Consider the following 17095-nt stretch of genomic DNA (forward strand, 5'->3'; position numbering starts at 1 on the left):
AATTTATTTCAGTTCTTCAATACAAAAAGTGAACCTCATATATTATATAGAGTCAATACAAACAGAGTGATCTATTTCAAGTGTTTATTTCTGTTAATGTTGATGATTATGGCTTACAGCCAATGAAAACCCCAAAGTCATTATCTCAGTAAATTATAATAATTAACAAAAACAAGTGCAAAGGCTTCCTAAGCATTTATAAAGGTTCCTTAGTCTGTTTCAGTAGGCTACACAATCATGGTGAAGACTGCTGACTTGACAGATGTCCAGAAGGCAGTCACTGATACTCTACAAGGAGGGGAAGCCACAAAAGATCATTGCTACATAAGCCGGCTGTTCAAAGTGCTGTATCCAAGCATGTTAATGGAAAGTGGAGTGGAAGAAAAAAGTGTGGTAGAAAAAGGTGCCCAAACAACCGGGATAACTGCAGCCTTGAAAGGATTATTAAGAAAAGGCCATTCAAAAATTTTGGGGAGATTCACAAGGAGTGGACTGCTGCTGGAGTCATTGTTTCAAGAGCCACCACACACAGACATATCCAGGACATGGGCTACAAGTGTCGCATTCCTTGTATCAGGCCACTCATGACCAATAGACAAGGCCAGAAGCGTCTTACCTGGGCCAAGGAGAAAAAGAACTGGACTGTTGTCAGTGGTCCAAGGTGATGTTTTCAGATGAAAGTAAATTTTGCATTTCATTTGGAAATCAAGGTCCCAGAGTCTGGAGGAAGAGTGGAGAGGCCACAATCCAAGCTGCAGGAGGTCTGGTGTGAAGTCTCCACAATCAGTGATGGTTTGGGGAGCCATGTCATCTGCTGGTGTAGGTCCATTGTGTTTTATCAAGACCAAAGTCAGCGCAGCCCTCTACCAAGAAATTGTAGAGCACTTCTGTTGTGAATTCTGTTGTCAAGCTCCCTCCTGTGGTCATGAATGGTACTTCGGCTGGTTCTGTCCATGGGCTTCCTCTGGTGGTTGTGAGTGGAGCTGCTGCTTCTGAGTTTCCTTCCACAGGTGATGAGGTTAATTCGTTAGCTGGCTGCTCTATTTAACTCCACTTAGATCATTGCTCCATGCCACCTGTCAATGTTCCAGTATTGGTCTTGTTCTCTCCTGGATCGTTCTTGTGACCTGTCTTCCCAGCAGAAGCTAAGTTCCTGCTTGCTTTTCTCTGGTTTGCTATTTTTCTGTCCAGCTTGCTATTTTGATTTTGTCCTGCTTGCTGGAAGCTCTGGGACGCAGAGGGAGCGCCTCCGCACCGTGAGTCGGTGCGGAGGGTCTTTTTGCGCCCTCTGCGTGGTCTGTTACAAACCCCCAAATATAACAGAAAGCATGGAAAGTCTACTTCTAAAGCAGATAGATGAAGCTGCAACCCATAATGAGGTCCTGGTTATGGGGGACTTTAACTACCCGGATATTAACTGGGAAACAGAAACCTGTGAAACCCATAAAGGCAACAGGTTTCTGCTAATAACCAAGAAAAATTATCTTTCACAATTGGTGCAGAATCCAACCAGAGGAGCAGCACTTTTAGACCTAATACTATCTAATAGACCTGACAGAATAACAAATCTGCAGGTGGTTGGGCATTTAGGAAATAGCGACCACAATATTGTGCAGTTTCACCTGTCTTTCACTAGGGGGACTTGTCAGGGAGTCACAAAAACATTGAACTTTAGGAAGGCAAAGTTTGAACAGCTTAGAGATGCCCTTAATCTGGTAGACTGGGACAATATCCTCAGAAATGAGAATACAGATAATAAATGGGAAATGTTTAAGAACATCCTAAATAGGCAGTGTAAGCGGTTTATACCTTGTGGGAATAAAAGGACTAGAAATAGGAAAAACCCAATGTGGCTAAACAAAGAAGTAAGACAGGCAATTAACAGTAAAAAGAAAGCATTTGCACTACTAAAGCAGGATGGCACCATTGAAGCTCTAAAAAACTATAGGGAGAAAATTACTTTATCTAAAAAACTAATTAAAGCTGCCAAAAAGGAAACAGAGAAGCACATTGCTAAGGAGAGTAAAACTAATCCCAAACTGTTCTTCAACTATATCAATAGTAAAAGAATAAAAACTGAAAATGTAGGCCCCTTAAAAAATAGTGAGGAAAGAATGGTTGTAGATGACGAGGAAAGCTAACATATTAAACACCTTCTTCTCCACGGTATTCACGGTGGAAAATGAAATGCTAGGTGAAATCCCAAGAAACAATAAAAACCCTATATTAAGGGTCACCAATCTAACCCAAGAAGAGGTGCGAAACCGGCTAAATAAGATTAAAATAGATAAATCTCCGGGTCCGGATGGCATACACCCACGAGTACTAAGAGAACTAAGTAATGTAATAGATAAACCATTATTTCTTATTTTTAGTGACTCTATAGCGACAGGGTCTGTTCCGCAGGACTGGCGCATAGCAAATGTGGTGCCAATATTCAAAAAGGGCTCTAAAAGTGAACCTGGAAATTATAGGCCAGTAAGTCTAACCTCTATTGTTGGTAAAATATTTGAAGGGTTTCTGAGGGATGTTATTCTGGATTATCTCAATGAGAATAACTGTTTAACTCCATATCAGCATGGGTTTATGAGAAATCGCTCCTGTCAAACCAATCTAATCAGTTTTTATGAAGAGGTAAGCTATAGACTGGACCACGGTGAGTCATTGGACGTGGTATATCTCGATTTTTCCAAAGCGTTTGATACCGTGCCGCACAAGAGGTTGGTACACAAAATGAGAATGCTTGGTCTGGGGGAAAATGTGTGTAAATGGGTTAGTAACTGGCTTAGTGATAGAAAGCAGAGGGTGGTTATAAATGGTATAGTCTCTAACTGGGTCGCTGTGACCAGTGGGGTACCGCAGGGGTCAGTATTGGGACCTGTTCTCTTCAACATATTCATTAATGATCTGGTAGAAGGTTTACACAGTAAAATATCAATATTTGCAGATGATACAAAACTATGTAAAGCAGTTAATACAAGAGAAGATAGTATTCTGCTACAGATGGATCTGGATAAGTTGGAAACTTGGGCTGAAAGGTGGCAGATGAGGTTTAACAATGATAAATGTAAGGTTATACACATGGGAAGAGGGAATCAATATTACCATTACACACTGAACGGGAAACCACTGGGTAAATCTGACAGGGAGAAGGACTTGGGGATCCTAGTTAATGATAAACTTACCTGGAGCAGCCAGTGCCAGGCAGCAGCTGCCAAGGCAAACAGGATCATGGGGTGCATTAAAAGAGGTCTGGATACACATGATGAGAGCATTATACTGCCTCTGTACAAATCCCTAGTTAGACCGCACATGGAGTACTGTGTCCAGTTTTGGGCACCGGTGCTCAGGAAGGATATAATGGAACTAGAGAGAGTACAAAGGAGGGCAACAAAATTAATAAAGGGGATGGGAGAACTACAATACCCAGATAGATTAACGAAATTAGGATTATTTAGTCTAGAAAAAAGACGACTGAGGGGCGATCTAATAACCATGTATAAGTATATAAGAGGACAATACAAATATCTCGCTGAGGATCTGTTTATACCAAGGAAGGTGACGGGCACAAGGGGGCATTCTTTGCGTCTGGAGGAGAGAAGGTTTTTCCACCAACATAGAAGAGGATTCTTTACTGTTAGGGCAGTGAGAATCTGGAATTGCTTGCCTGAGGAGGTGGTGATGGCGAACTCAGTCGAGGGGTTCAAGAGAGGCCTGGATGTCTTCCTGGAGCAGAACAATATTGTATCATACAATTATTAGGTTCTGTAAAAGGACGTAGATCTGGGGATTTATTATGACGGAATATAGGCTGAACTGGATGGACAAATGTCTTTTTTCGGCCTTACTAACTATGTTACTATGTTACTATGTTACTATGTCTTTTTGTAGTTTTTTGTGCTGACCGCAAAGTTACCTTTCCTATCCTCTGTCTGTTCAGTTAGTCGGGCCTCACTTTGCTAAATCTATTTCATCTCTGTGTTTGTAATTTTCATCTTTACTCACAGTCATTATATGTGGGGGGCTGCCTTTTCCTTTGGGGAATTTCTCTGAGGCAAGGTAGGCTTTATTTTTCTATCTCTAGGGCTAGCTAGTTCCTTAGGCTGTGTCGAGTTGCATAGGGAGCGTTAGGAGCAATCCACGGCTATTCCTAGTGTGTGTGATAGGATTAGGGATTGCGGTCAGCAGAGTTCCCACGTCTCAGAGCTCGTTCTATATTATTGTAACTATCTGGTCTTTCCATGTGCTCTTAACCACCAGGTCCATAATTGTCCTAACCACCAGGTCATAACACACTTCATCCTTCCCATTGCCGACAAACTTTTTGGAGATGAAAATTTCATTTTCCAGCAGGACTTGACACCTATCCACACTGCCAAATGTACCAATACCTGGTTTACAAACATCACTGTGCTTGATTGGCCAACAAACTCGTCTGACCTTAACCTCATAGAGAATCTATGGAGTATTGTCAAGAGGAAGATGAGAGACACCAGACCCAACAATGCAGACGAGCTGAAGGCTGCTATCAAAGCAACCTGGGCTTCCATAACACCTCAGCAGTGCCACAGGCTGATCGCCTCCATTCCACGCCGCATTGATGCAGTAATTGGTGCAAAAGGATCCCCGACCAAGTATTGAGCGCATTTACTGAACATACACTTCAGTAGGCCAACATTTCGGATTTTAAAATAATTTTTCAAGCTGGTGTTATAAAGTATTCTAATTTACTGAGATAAAGACTTTTGGATTTTCACTGGCTGTAAGCCATAATCATCAACATTAACAGATAGAAACACGTGAAATAGATCACTCTGTTTGTAATGACTCTATATAATATATGAGGTTCACTTTTTGTTTTGAAGAACTCAAATAAATTAACTTTTTGATGATATTCCACTTTAGTGAGAAGCGCCTGTATGAGGAGATCTGGAGTTGTCATGGTCTGTACTGACTGCCGTTATCCAAACACTTAGGAAAATTTCAGACGATATCTTGACACGCAAAAAGCAAAAAAATATGATATCAGGTAAGAACTCACATGGATAATCCTGGTTTTATCCTTATCAGGGCTGTCACATCTTCTTGAGAGTTCACACAGCGTGTAAAAAAATCGTTCATCCAAAAAATTCTATAGTCTGCTTTTTTCTCACTTGTCATCCATGTACAATCTGTTTTTTTTTTACAGCAGCTGTTAATCATTTACAGTTTTTTATGTTACAGAACTGCAATGTATCCGTAAAATCGGATGCTATACCGTGGCTGGGTCCATATGGAGTCCCATTTTTTTTTTTGTGCGCCCTTTTAACTGGAATGGGGAGTCTCGTCCGACTTCCGGAATAAACTAGTGCGTGCTGCCAATTTTTCCACTCACAGATCCGGTCAGTCAGTGAAAATAAGTCATTCATCTGCACTGCCCCAATGAATAGCCTTGGTCCAAGTGCTGTCGTTTTTTCCACTGACAGCAATGGGACCGAAAATATGTTTGTGCCAACGAGCCCTAAATGGGTCAAATTACGAATTTACAATTTACTTTTTTTTAAAAAAAGGGAGGAACAATCTATCAGCAATGGCTGGATTTGTACAGTGTATTAGTCCTTGCAATCTTTTTTCCATAGCGCTTGTAATCAATTCTCTGAAGCGGGCTGGAACTCTGCACCCGAACTTCAGTTCCTCCTTGCTGAAACTGCATGGCAGAGGACACATTTTGGGACAGCAGACCAGCCATGTCCCTGGTCCGAACTATTAGATACCAGGTGCGCAATGCCTCACACAAAGCAGGAAATCAAGAGACAGGGGAGCGGTGCACTCCTGAAGATAAAAGATGCGACTGGCCTACTGCCATGCAACAAAACAAAGCAGGCTGGAACGCAGCATCCGACCTTCAGTTCCCCTTGCAGAGAAAGCATGGCAGAACACACAGTTCGAGACAGCAGATCAACCACAACCATGCTGCTGGTCCGAATAGTCAATCATCAGGAGCGCACCGCCTCACAGAAAGCAGGAAGTCGAGAGATAGGAGAACAGTGCACTCCTGAAGATAAAAGATGTGACCGACAGAGTGCCGTGCAACAAAACAAAGCAGGCTGGAACGCAGCATCCGAACTTCAGTTCCCCTTGCAGAGAAAGCATGGCAGAACACACAGTTCATGACAGCAGACCAACCATGCTGCTGATCCGAATAGTCAATCATCAGGAGCGCACCGCCTCACAGAAAGCAGGAAGTCGAGAGATAGGAGAACTGTGCACTCCTGAAGATAAAAGATGTGACCGACAGAGTGCCGTGCAACAAAACAAAGCGGGCTGGAACGCTGCATCCGAACTTCAGTTCCCCTTGCCAGAGAAAGCATGGCAGAACACACAGTTCATGACAGTAGACCAACCATGCTGCTGATCCGAATAGTCAATCATCAGGAGCGCACCGCCTCACAGAAAGCAGGAAGTCGAGAGATAGGAGAACAGTGCACTCCTGAAGATAAAAGATGTGACCGACAGAGTGCCGTGCAACAAAACAAAGCAGGCTAGAACGCAGCATCCGAACTTCAGTTCCCCTTGCAGAGAAAGCATGGCAGAACACACAGTTCATGACAGTAGACCGACCATGCTGCTGGTCCAAATAGTCAATCATCAGGAGCGCACCGCCTCACAGAAAGCAGGAAGTCGAGAGATAGGAGAACAGTGCACTCCTGAAGATAAAAGATGTGACCGACAGAGTGCCGTGCAACAAAACAAAGCAGGCTAGAACACAGCATCCGAACTTCAGTTCCCCTTGCAGAGAAAGCATGGCAGAAAACACAGTTCATGACAGCAGACCGACCATGCTGCTGGTCCGAATAGTCAATCATCAGGAGCGCACCGCCTCAAAGAGAGCAGGAAGTCGAGAGACAGGAGAACAGTGCACTCCTGACGATAAAAGATGTGACTGACCGAGTGCCGTGCAACAAAACAAAGCGGGCTGAAACATTGCATCCGAACTTCAGTTCCCCTTGCAGAAGCAGCATGGAAGAGCACACAGTTAGGGACAGGAGTCCAGCCATGCCACTCTTCCAAACTGTCAATAATCAGGAGCGCACCGCCTCACAGAAAGCAGAAGTGAAGAGGCAGGGGAGTGGTGCACTCCTGAAGATAAAAGATGCAACTGGCAGAGTGCCGTGCAACAAAACATTTAGCTTTATCACAAACTGCTTCGGTTGTGTGACGCAGTTTTTGGCAATGTGGTTTTTGAGGGTGAAACACATTTATCTTAAAAAAAAGTGCAGTACAACACACGTAGTAAAATGCATACATAGTAAATGGTTGTGCGACACACTGCCGGTACATGGAAATCCAGCCTAAGACATGAAACAAAGGGAAACTTTCTTGAAGAAAGGAAAGAGTTGGGATTCCAAGAAAGAGAGCGTTAATGAACAGACATGGATCAAGAAGAGAGCAGAAAAGGAACAATAAGTGCTTGCTAACAGTGATGATCGAGGATATTGTTCGTTTGTATTTTTATTGTCTATTATCACATTAATGTGCATGTTGCATAACTAAGGGAAAGCAAGAGATCGACATCTATGGTTGCAGGCCAAGCAGTTTCGTGAAATTCTCAAGATCTGAAAAGTGAGAGGAGCCGAGTTTACTACCTAATAGATAGCAAAATTTTACTAAAAAATGAACAAGCAAATATATAAGTTGCAAGTTTTAGAGAATTTCTTTTATTATTTATAATAGAAAGAAAGAATCTTTAGAACTATGGAAAATTTATGTAAGGAAAATTGACGTTTAAAGATTCTGCAGAAGACACGTATGCCATGTGTCTTAGCAACTAATATATTGCTGTATCAAACAGAAGGCTGTGCGAGGAGAATAAGCAGCTTCATGAAATACTAAGGGCTGGAGAAAGGAGAGCCATTGCTGGGATGAATGTATTGGCCGTGTATAGGGAAGGTTGATCATTCATTTCTAGAAATTTAGAGCATAAGTTCCCCCTTCCACCTGAACTTATCTTCAAGTAAGTAGATTTCACTTCAGTGCTGGATTCACAGCCACACAGGGCAGTATTATTGTATAATCTCTTCACTGCTGCCGAGTTCCTGGTGGATCATGTGGCAGCTTCTTGGAAATTAATTTCACTTGAGTGCTGGATTCACAGTCACAAAGCTCAGTGTTACTGTATAATGTCTCCCATGCTGCTGAGTTTATTTGGGTGCTACAGAGAGAGAAAAGCGTGGAAACCATCTCTCTGCGTTTGCAGTGTTTTAGAGACATCATAGCAGCTAGTCTCTAGGCAATAGCTCAAAGACAGCTGAAAATTTGAGAGTCTACAGTGGAGAAAACTGGAGAAAATTCAGCATACAAGTTATATTGTGTTGTTCCTTATTTATACACACCCTATTCTGAAACATTACCTGAAATGACAGGTACGCTTAAAAAAATACAATGTGATCTGTGAAAAGCACCACTATGATTTGACGGCAATCAGATAACAAATTTTACTAATGCAACATTTTTTATTCCTGAGGTTTATTCTGGTGCCTAATCTATGAAGACTGGGCCATATAGATACCAGCAGTGACTACATCCCCATAGATTCTGCACTGCCAGATAAAGGACTTTGATTATCTGCATCAATAAAGTCTGACAACAGGAGGCTGATCTTCAGCCTCTTACAGATTACTTAGACTATTGACATCTTAAGGAAAAATACTAACATTGAGAGGGCAGCTAAGTCTAATCGGGATAGGTAGTATTTGCAGCTACTTTTATATCTAAATTATTGTGATAAAAATAAATGAAAATTGGTGAATATCCTACAATCTTACTTCACTTTCCATGAACCTTAGATGGCAGTTGGCCAAACAAAAATTGGTAAGATCATTTGGTCAACAGCTATCTTCGTCGCCTTTCCCAACAGCTATCTTGGTCGTCTCTCCCAACAGCTCTCTTGGCCGCCTCTCCCAACAGCTATCTTGGCCGCCTCTCCCAACAGCTATCTTGGCCGCATATCCCAACAGCTATCTTGGCCGCCTCTCCAAACAGCTATCTTGGTCGCCTCTCCCAACAGCTATCTTGGTCGTCTCTCCCAACAGCTATATTGGTCGCCTCTCCCAACAGCTATCTTAGCCGCCTCTCCCAACAGCTATCTTGGTCGCCTCTCCCAACAGCTATCTTGGCCGCCTCTCTCAACAGCTATCTTGGCCTCCTCTCCCAACAGCTATCTTGGCCGCCTCTCCCAACAGCTATCTTGGCCGCCTCTCCCAACAGCTATCTTGGCCGCCTCTCCCAACAGCTATCTTGGCCGCCTCTCCCAACAGCTATCTTGGCTGCTTCTCCCAACAGCTATCTTGGCCGCCTCTCCTAACAGCTATCTTGGTAGCATCTCCCAACAGCTATTTTGGCCGCCTCTCCCAACAGCTATCTTGGTCGCCTCTCCCAACAGCTATCTTGGCCGCCTCTCCCAATAGCTATCTTGGCCGCCTCTCCCAACAGCTATCTTGGCCGCCTTTCCCAACAGCTATCTTGGCCGCCTCTCCAAACAGCTATCTTAGTCGCCTCTCCCAACAGCTATCTTGGTCGCCTCTCCCAACAGCTATCTTGGTCGCCTCTCCCAACAGCTATCTTAGTCGCCTCTCCCAACAGCTATCTTGGCCGCCTCTCCCAACAGCTATCTTGGTCGCCTCTCCCAACAGCTATCTTGGTCGCCTCTCCCAACAGCTATCTTAGTCGCCTCTCCCAACAGCTATCTTAGTCACCTCTCCCAACAGCTATCTTGGCCGCCTCTCCCAACAGCTGTCTTGGTCGCCTCTCCCAACAGCTATCTTGGCCGCCTCTCCCAACAGCTATCTTGGTCGCCTCTCCCAACAGCTGTCTTGGCCGCCACTCCCAACAGCTATCTTGGTCGCCTCTCCCAATAGCAATCTTGGCCGCCTCTCCCATACACAGGAGCGCTCGGCCAATGGTCTCTATTAGACAAATCTTTAGGTGGATTATATCACGGAGAACAAAAAGGATGAGCAGTCCGAAATAGGACATGCCAAATCCTTAACTTCTACAACCGTCATCTGTCTGGGGACCTCATACATGTTAAATTGTATCTGAACCTCTTGATATTGACAGGTTTGGCCAACATTAGTCTAATGTGTACCAATATAGGAAGTTGATGCTCATAAAGTTCAGTTAAAACATTTAGACTAAGAAGATTGGCTTAAGTTTCTGAACAGTCATGGAAAAGACTGTTACAGCTTTTGGTAAAACTACCGTTAAAAGCAATCTGTCAGCAGGTTTTTGCTATGTAATCTGAGGATGGCAGGAGGTAGGGGTTAAAACACAGATTTCAACAATGTGTCACTTAATAGGCTATGTGCTGTTGTTTACTTATGCTGAAGGTTTTAGCACCTTGTGATTATCCTTGTTGTGACTAGGCTCTCATCGAACTCCGCCCCCTCTTATGATCAGCAGCTCACTGTCTATAGACAATACACACAGAAAGCCTGGTGTGGGCGGGGTTAGCTTTCTGAGCTCTGCTGCAGGCTACATCTAAAAACTCTGATTGTGTCAGAGCCGCTAAAGCCAGTAAACTAAGTGATACATCGTTTGATTCAGCCTGTCTGCCTCTGTCATGCTGCTCCCAGATGAGGTGGCAAAATCCTGCAGACAGATTTCCTTTAACAGTTTTTTGTTTGTTTTGCTTTTTTAATACTTTTTACACTGATGATATTTGTTGGATTAGAATCTGCCCATATTCCCTTATTTTGTAGGTCCCAACATCAGGAGAATTCCCCTCCATATACCAGTGACGAAAGCCTAAGAATGTACACCACTGTATAAACACACAATGTCATACGTCGGCCATTGATTTCCATTGTAAAAAATAAATAAATTGGTGATATTTTTTTAATGTGTTCCACTTTATAGAATAGCGCACCTGACTATACTGTACTGGCAAAAAATAGATTGCTGACGCTTACCAACCCAGTGTGTGCCAGAAGGACACTATTTTGGCATTTGGGGTCTATGGTGGCAACTTTCCAAATTACTTCAAAAGCTGTTATGTTCAGCAAATGTCCTTTTGTTTATTATCTCCTTTTCCCAAAAATAAAAAAAACCAATGTAAATTATTTACTCAATTTAGTCTAAAAATTGATCAAAGACCATCCCGTTTGCCAAATATGAGATAAAAGCCATATCATCAGGGAATAAGAGTGAATACTTTACAATTTGTGACTCCTTCGAGGGTTTCCCTTACGGAGATAATCCTTTCTCTATTGGCCTGACATATAGGCAATTAGCTCCAACTCTCATCGGATGTCCGGAGAAGGGGTTATTACTCTATGATGCCAAGGGCGAGCATATCGTTGCTGCAACCTAGAGGCCCAAGGGGTAAGGAGGCCATTATCACCTCCAAATCAGGTGGAATTGAGCAGTTCCTTAACCCCTCTGTGACCTTAGACGTACTATCCCGTCGAGGTGCCCTGGGCTTATCTGACCCTGGACGGGATAGTACGTCATAGCCGATCGGCCGCGCTCACGGGGGGAGCGCGGCCGATCGCGGCCGGGTGTCAGCTGCTTATCGCAGCTGACATCCGGCACTATGTGCCAGGAGCGGTCACGGACCGCCCCCGGCACATTAACCCCTGGCACACCGCGATCAAAGATGATCGCGATGTGCCGGCGGTACAGGGAAGCACCGCGCAGGGAGGGGGCTCCCTGCGGGCTTCCCTGAGCCCCCCGCAGCAACGCGATGTGATCGCGTTGCTGCGAGGGTCTCCTCACCTCCCTCCCTGCTCGAGCCCCGGATCCAAGATGGCCGCGGATCCGGGTCCTGCAGGGAGGGAGGTGGCTTCACAGAGCCTGCTCAGAGCAGGCACTGTGAAGCAGCCTGCACTCCTATCAGATCAGTGATCTGACAGAGTGCTGTGCAAACTGTCAGATCACTGATCTGTGATGTCCCCCCCTGGGACAAAGTAAAAAAGTAAAAAAAAAAATTTCCAAATGTGTAAAAAAAATAAAAAAAAAATATTCCAAAATAATGAAAAAAAAAAAAAAATATTATTCCCATAAATACATTTCTTCATCTAAATAAAAAAAAAAAACCAATAAAAGTACACATATTTAGTATCGCCGCGTCCGTAACGGCCCGACCTATAAAACTGGCCCACTAGTTAACCCCTTCAGTAAACACCGTAAGAAAAAAAAAAAAAAAACGAGGCAAAAAACAACGCTTTATTATCATACCGCCGAACAAAAAGTGGAATAACACGCGATCAAAAGGACAGATATAAATAACCATGGTACCGCTGAAAGCGTCATATTGTCCCGCAAAAAAAGAGCCGCCATACAGCATCATCAGCAAAAAAATAAAAAAGTTATAGTCCTGAGAATAAAGCGATGCAAAAATAATTATTTTTTCTGTAAAATAGTTTTTATCGTATAAAAGCACCAAACCATAAAAAAATGATATAAATGAGGTATCGCTGTAATCGTACTGACCCGAAGAATAAAACTGATTTATCAATTTTACCAAACGCGGAACGGTATAAACGCCTCCCCCAATAGAAATTCATGAATAGCTGGCTTTTGGTCATTCTTCCTCACAAAAATCGGAATAAAAAGCGATAAAAAAATGTCACGTGCCCAAAAATGTTTTCAATAAAAACGTCAACTCGTCCCGCAAAAAACAAGACCTCACATGACTCTGTGGACCAAAATATGGAAAAATTATAGCTCTCAAAATGTGGTATTGCAAAAAATATTTTTTGCAATAAAAAGGGTCTTTCAGTGTGTGACGGCTGCCAATCATAAAAATCCGCTAAAAAACTCGCTATAAAAGTAAATCAAACCCCCCTTCATCACCCCCTTAGTTAGGGAAAAATAAAAAAAAATGTATTTATTTCCATTTTCCCATTAGGGCTAGGGTTAGGGCTAGGGCTAGGGTTAGGGCTAGGGTTAGGGCTAGGGTTAGGGTTAGGGCTAGGGTTAGGGCTAGGGTTAGGGCTAGGGTTAGGGCTAGGGTTAGGGCTAGGGCTAGGGTTAGGGCTAGGGTTAGGGCTAGGGTTAGGGCTAGGGTTAGGGTTAGGGCTAGGGTTAGGGCTAGGATTAGGGTTAGGGTTAGGGTTGGGGCTACAGTTAGGGTTGGGGCTAAAGTTAGGGTTAGGGTTTAGATTACATTTACAGTTGGGAATAGGGTTGGGATTAGGGTTAGGGGTGTGTCAGGGTTAGAGGTGTGGTTAGGGTTACCGTTGGAATTAGGGTTAGGGGTGTGTTTAGATTAGGGTTTCAGTTATAATTGGGGGGTTTCCACTGTTTCGGCACATCAGGGGCTCTCCAAACACGACATGGCGTCCGATCTCAATTCCAGCCAATTCTGCGTTGAAAAAGTAAAACAGTGCTCCTTCCCTTCCGAGCTCTCCTGTGTGCCCAAACAGGGGTTTACCCCAACATATGGGGTATCAGCGTACTCAGGACAAATTGGACAACAACTTTTGTGGACCAATTTCTCCTGTTACCCTTGGGAAAATACAAAACTGGGGGCTAAAAAATAATTTTTGTGGGAAAACAAAAAGATTTTTTATTTTCACGGCTCTGCGTTATAAACTGTAGTGAAACACTTGGGGGTTCAAAGTTCTCACAACACATCTAGATAAGTTCATTGAGGGGTCTAGTTTCCAATATGGGGTCACTTGTGGGGGGTTTCTACTGTTTAGGTACATTAGGGGCTCTGCAAACGCAATGTGACGCCTGCAGACCAATCCATCTAAGTCTGCATTCCAAATGATGCTCCTTCCCTTCCGAGCCCTCCCATGCGCCCAAACGGTGGTTCCCCCCCACATATCGGGTATCAGCGTACTCAGGACAAATTGGACAACAACTTTTGTGGACCAATTTCTCCTGTTACCCTTGGGAAAATACAAAACTGGGGGCTAAAAAATAATTTTTGTGGGAAAACAAAAAGATTTTTTATTTTCACGGCTCTGCGTTATAAACTGTAGTGAAACACTTGGGGGTTCAAAGTTCTCACAACACATCTAGATAAGTTCATTGAGGGGTCTAGTTTCCAATATGGGGTCACTTGTGGGGGGTTTCTACTGTTTAGGTACATTAGGGGCTCTGCAAACGCAATGTGACGCCTGCAGACCAATCCATCTAAGTCTGCATTCCAAATGATGCTCCTTCCCTTCCGAGCCCTCCCATGCGCCCAAACGGTGGTTCCCCCCCACATATCGGGTATCAGCGTACTCAGGACAAATTGGACAACAACTTTTGTGGACCAATTTCTCCTGTTACCCTTGGGAAAATACAAAACTGGGGGCTAAAAAATAATTTTTGTGGGAAAACAAAAAGATTTTTTATTTTCACGGCTCTGCGTTATAAACTGTAGTGAAACACTTGGGGGTTCAAAGTTCTCACAACACATCTAGATAAGTTCATTGAGGGGTCTAGTTTCCAATATGGGGTCACTTGTGGGGGGTTTCTACTGTTTAGGTACATTAGGGGCTCTGCAAACGCAATGTGACGCCTGCAGACCAATCCATCTAAGTCTGCATTCCAAATGATGCTCCTTCCCTTCCGAGCCCTCCCATGCGCCCAAACGGTGGTTCCCCCCCACATATCGGGTATCAGCGTACTCAGGACAAATTGGACAACAACATTTAGGGTCCAATTTCTCCTGCTAACCTTGGAAAAATACAAAACTGGGGGCTAAAATATAATTTTTGTGGAAAAAAAAATATTTTTTATTTGCATGGCTCTGCGTTATAAACTGTAGTGAAATACTTGGGGGTTCAAAGCTCTCACAACACATCAAGATGAGTTCCTTAGGGGGTCTACTTTCCAAAATGGTGTCACTTGTGGGGGGTTTCTACTGTTTAGGTACATTAGGGGCTCTGCAAACGCAATGTGACGCCTGCAGACCATTCCATCTAAGTCTGCATTCCAAATGGCGCTCCTTCCCTTCCGAACCCTCCCATGCGCCCAAACGGTGGTTCCCCCCCACATATGGGGTATCAGCGTACTCAGGACAAATTGGACAACAACTTTTGTGGTCCAATTTCTCCTCTTACCCTAGGGAAAATACAAAACTGGGGGCTAAAAAATAATTTTTGTGGGAAAAAAATTTTGTTTTATTTTTATGGCTCTGCATTATAAACTTCTGTGAAGCCCTTGGTGGGTCAAAGTGCTCACCACACATCCAGATAAGTTCCTTAGGGGGTCTACTTTCCAAAATGGTGTCACTTGTGGGGGGTTTCAATGTTTAGGCACATCAGTGGCTCTCCAAACGCAACATGGCGTCCCATCTCAATTCCTGTCAATTTTGCATTGAAAAGTCAAACGGCGCTCCTTCCCTTCCGAGCTCTCCCATGCGCCCAAACAGTGGTTTACTGCCACATATGGGGTATCAGCGTACTCGGGACAAATTGGACAACAACTTTTGAGGTCCAATTTCTTCTCTTACCCTTGGAAAAATAAAAAATTGGGGGCAAAAATATAATTTTTGTGAAAAAATATGATTTTTTATTTTTACGGTTCTGCATTATAAACTTCTGTGAAGCACTTGGTGGGTCAAAGTGCTCACCACACCTCTAGATAAGTTCCTTAGGGGGTCTACTTTCCAAAATGGTGTCACTTGTGGGGGGTTTCAATGTTTAGGCACATCAGTGGCTCTCCAAACGCAACATGGCGTCCCATCTCAATTTCTGTCAATTTTGCATTGAAAAGTCAAACTGCGCTCCTTCCCTTCCGAGCTCTCCCATGCGCCCAAACAGTGGTTTACTGCCACATATGGGGTATCAGCGTACTCAGGACAAATTGGACAACAACTTTTGAGGTCCAATTTCTTCTCTTACCCTTGGAAAAATAAAAAATTGGGGGCAAAAATATAATTTTTGTGAAAAAATATGATTTTTTATTTTTACGGTTCTACATTATAAACTTCTGTGAAGCACTTGGTGGGTCAAAGTGCTCACCACACATCCAGATAAGTTCCTTAGGGGGTCTACTTTCCAAAATGGTGTCACTTGTGGGGGGTTTCAATGTTTAGGCACATCAGTGGCTCTCCAAACGCAACATGGCGTCCCATCTCAATTCCTGTCAAGTTTGCATTGAAAAGTCAAATAGCGCTCCTTCCCTTCCGAGCTCTCCCATGCGCCCAAACAGTGGTTTACTGCCACATATGGGGTATCAGCGTACTCAGGACAAATTGGACAACAACTTTTTGGGTCCAATTTCTCCTGTTACCCTTGGTAAAATAAAACAAATTGGAGCTGAAGTAAATTTTTTGTGTAAAAAAGTTAAAGGTTCATTTTTATTTAAACATTCCAAAAATTCCTATTAAACACCTGAAGGGTTAATAAACTTCTTGAATGTGGTTTTGAGCACCTTGAGGGGTGCAGTTTTTAGAATGGTGTCACACTTGGGCATTTTCTATCATATAGACCCCTCAAAATGACTTCAAATGAGACGTGGTCCCTAAAAAAAAATGGTGTTGTAAAAATGAGAAATTGCTGGTCAACTTTTAACCCTTATAACTCCCTAACAAAAAAAAAAATTGGTTCCAAAATTATGCTGATGTAAAGGAGACATGTGGGAAATGTTACTTATTAAGTATTTTGTGTGACATATCTCTGTGATTTAATTGCATAAAAATTCAAAGTTTGAAAATTGCGAAATTTTCAAAATTTTCGCCAAATTTCCGTTTTTTTCACAAATAAACGCAGGTACTATCAAAGAAATTTTACCACTATCATGAAGTACAATATGTCACGAGAAAACAATGTCAGAATCACCAGGATCCGTTGAAGCGTTTCGGAGTTATAACCTCATAAAGGGACAGTGGTCAGAATTGTAAAAATTGGCCTGGTCATTAACGTGCAAACCACCCTTGGGGGTAAAGGGGTTAAAATCTTTGGGCTGGTGGTTGTCGAAGACAGCCCCCTTACTTACGGGATTGAGGCTGATATGGCAGTGGGGGGAGGCTTCTGCTGCAGTCAATTGTCTTGTAGCTGTACGCAGGACATAATGTTGCTGCAACCTAGAGGACCAAGGGGTAAGGAGGCCATTACCACCTCCAAATCAGCTGGAATTGAGCAGTTCCTTAAAATCTTTGGCCTGGTGGTTG

General features: G+C 43.3%; 1 protein-coding gene across 2 annotated transcripts in view; it reads right to left on the reverse strand.

Moving 5' to 3' along the window:
- The window catches only part of RASGRP2 (RAS guanyl releasing protein 2), a 143532-nt gene that overhangs the window by 40773 nt on the left and 85664 nt on the right, over nucleotides 1-17095 (reverse strand). The gene's annotated exons all lie outside the window — the stretch shown is intronic.

Source organism: Ranitomeya imitator, chromosome 9 (genome assembly GCF_032444005.1).
Source record: "Ranitomeya imitator isolate aRanImi1 chromosome 9, aRanImi1.pri, whole genome shotgun sequence".
Lineage (NCBI taxonomy): Eukaryota > Metazoa > Chordata > Amphibia > Anura > Dendrobatidae > Ranitomeya > Ranitomeya imitator.